The sequence below is a fragment of the Microtus ochrogaster genome, chromosome 4 (assembly GCF_000317375.1).
Source record: "Microtus ochrogaster isolate Prairie Vole_2 chromosome 4, MicOch1.0, whole genome shotgun sequence".
Classification (NCBI taxonomy): domain Eukaryota; kingdom Metazoa; phylum Chordata; class Mammalia; order Rodentia; family Cricetidae; genus Microtus; species Microtus ochrogaster.
Genome location: NC_022011.1, coordinates 80,152,215 through 80,155,093, shown reverse-complemented (window position 1 = coordinate 80,155,093; position 2,879 = coordinate 80,152,215). Strand labels below are relative to the sequence as shown.

Below are 2,879 nucleotides of genomic sequence, written 5' to 3'. Positions count from 1 at the left end.
GGTCTGCCCCAGTGCGATGCTTCGTATAAAAGGAAGCAAAATCCCGACACTAAGCGGCAAGAGCTCTCGTTTAGACCCTTCTCCATCCTGTTGGAGCATAGACTTTCCACTGAGCCACAGCTGTGGGGCCTTCCTTCCCCCGATGTCCCCTCCACCTGACTGCCAGCACCCAAAGAGTTGACCGTGTTTTGCATTTTACCTTGTCTGAAAATGCTTTATGACTTTTCCCCAGAACAACTCCTCTCGTGAGCTGGCTGCTCTCTGGAGACATCTCTCAGCCTATTCCTAAGTGTTGGTCAAATGCATGCATGCATCTGTGGACAACACGTGAGTTATGTGTGTTGAATTATAAAAATTGATATTCTGGGAGTTTTACTTAGCAAATGTGTTTTTGTAACCAACCTTATCTGTTGTGTTAGCATATACTTATGCACGTGTACACTTGTCCACGTGTGTGTCCACAGGCTCTCATGGAAGCCAGAAGGCCATCTTCAGGAGTGAGTTCTTTCTTCTCCCTAGGTCCTAGGAGTTGAGTGCATGTCATTGGGCTTCTGTGACAAGTATTTTTACTCACTGAGTCATCTTTTCAGGCCCATACTTATAAAATCCTATTTGGGGCATTGCTTACCAACTATTTCAAAAATTTGAATGACAATAAATAAAAATCCCCTTTGGTATTCCAAAATTTTGTTTTGGTTTTTGCTTCTTTGTTTGTTTAACAAAGTCTCATGTTTCCCGGGCTGACCCCTTAGAACTCACTGTGTTAATAGAAAAGGACCTTGCATTGCTGATCCTCCTGCCTCTGCCTCCTGAGTGCTGGGATTACAGACATGTACCATCACTCCCAGTTCGCCTGGTGCTGGCAATCAAACCCAGGGCCCTGTAAGTCACATAAGCCCCCTATCAACTGCGTCACAGCCTAACCCAAAATGTAATTCCTTAAGTAAAAGAATTAATTGAAGTAGGCACTCCGATAATTCCCCTTGTGAAACTATGATGCTCACGGCTGCTGGGGGCAAGCATTGCTCCCTGTCTCAGAGTGGCTAACCATGAGTGAGATGCTCAAAAAACTCTCTTAACAGCAGCAAATCAGGCCTCTTCACCTCTAAATGGAGCCAGCTGGTCTATCCGCGGAGCAGGTGGCTGTGAAAAGCACACACAATCTTTGGTATAAAAATTCAAACGGGATTTTAAAATGCATCAGGAACTACTCTTAGGCCCTTATCAAAATATGGAATCAACAGTTTTGCATAACTTCTTCATGACTCAAAAATACCATTACATGCCATGATACCTATAAAACGCTCTCCTATGTCCTGTCAGTTCTCCTGTGGGTAGCATCCTGTTTCCCTGGGTGGCGCCATATTCCCAATATCGTCACAGTTTAAAGGGCGTCACCCTCTGATGGTAGCTCTGTCTCCCTGGGTCCTACAGTTGGTTTTGCCTAATGTTTTGCTGTACAACAATCACAGAATTTTCATGTGTAATCTCCTCCTTGCTACACACACAAAGGAAGTAGGGAGGAAAACACCTTCAAGTCAGCTACACAAGGCCTCCCTTCCCAGTCCTCATCCCTGGTAGTTCCAGATTAGAAGGGTCATCTAAAGCATAGTAGCTGTCTCCACTATGGCAGTCAGTCTAATTGCAAAAGTCTGGAATAAAATGTTGGCTTCGTTTTATTCAGTCTAAATCAGTAAGCTAGGCATTCGTAAGTGGTTAACCAGAACATCTTCTTTGTCTATGTCTTTACGTGTAGGAGATGTCAAAGAGAAGCCACACTGGGAACTGTTAAGATAGCTCAGTGGCTGAGTGTGGACTGCTTTTCCAGAAGACCTGACTTTGTTTCCCAGCACCCATGTTCACAGTAGGCAGCTCCCACATGCCTGCAAACTCCAACTCCAGAGGCTCTGACACTTCTGACTTCTGCAGACACAAGCAATGATGAGCACACACCGATGCATACACATGATTTGAAATAATAAAATTTGCAGTCCATGCCTTTAATCCCAGCACTCAGGAGGCAGAGGCAGGCAGATCTCTGTTGGAGGCCAACCTGGTCTACAGAGTATGTTCTAGGTCAGCCAAGGTTACATAGGGAGATCGTCTCAAAAATAAATAAAATAATAAGAATTACTTTTTAAAGATAAGGAAATCCGATTGGTTTGCAGTACCTTCTCTGAGTCAGGTTTGGTAATACACAGCTGTAAACTCAGAAATTGGGAGGCTGAAGGGGAGGGTCAGGAGTTCAAGACTATTCTGGACTGTATTAGGAGCTCCCAGTCAGTCTAGGTTACAAAGAGACCTTGGCTCATGAAAAGGGAACAGGGCAGGGAATGCTAATTTTCACTGTTCCTAAAAGCTTCCATCTGCACTCTTTAGTAAATAAAATACCAGGACAGTGCATACTTCTACCCCAAATCCCCTCTATATAAGCCTAAGTTTTCCCCCTTAAAGTTCAACATAAAGAAAAAACCCTCAACTTTTTAATATAGTAACTGAATTCTCATTGTATTAACTTCAGCCAGCTGACCTCTTTCCTTAATTATGCCTAGAAACTGTGTGAAATAAACTATCTGACAAAGTTGGCAAGAGTCTGGAGAGATGGCTCAGCAGTTAAGGGGACTGGCTGCTCTTGTAGAGGACCCTGGTTCCATTCCCAGCACCCACAGGGTAGCTCACAACCATTTGTAACTGTGGTTGTAGGGATCTGCTGCCCTCTATTGGCTTCCAAGGGCTTAAGGCACATGTGTGATACACAGAGCTGCTTCTGTTAAGGTGGATTAAGTCCCCATCAAAATCCCATCAAAATTCTTCACAGATCTGGAGAAGACAATAATCAACTTCATATGGAAAAACAAAAAACCCAGGATAGCCAAAAC

The 2,879-nt window shown here is 43.9% G+C and overlaps 1 protein-coding gene across 1 annotated transcript in view; it reads right to left on the bottom strand.

Annotated features, from left to right (window-relative positions):
• Positions 1–2,879, bottom strand: part of Myo3b (myosin IIIB) — a 273,440-nt gene that overhangs the window by 150,819 nt on the left and 119,742 nt on the right. The gene's annotated exons all lie outside the window — the stretch shown is intronic.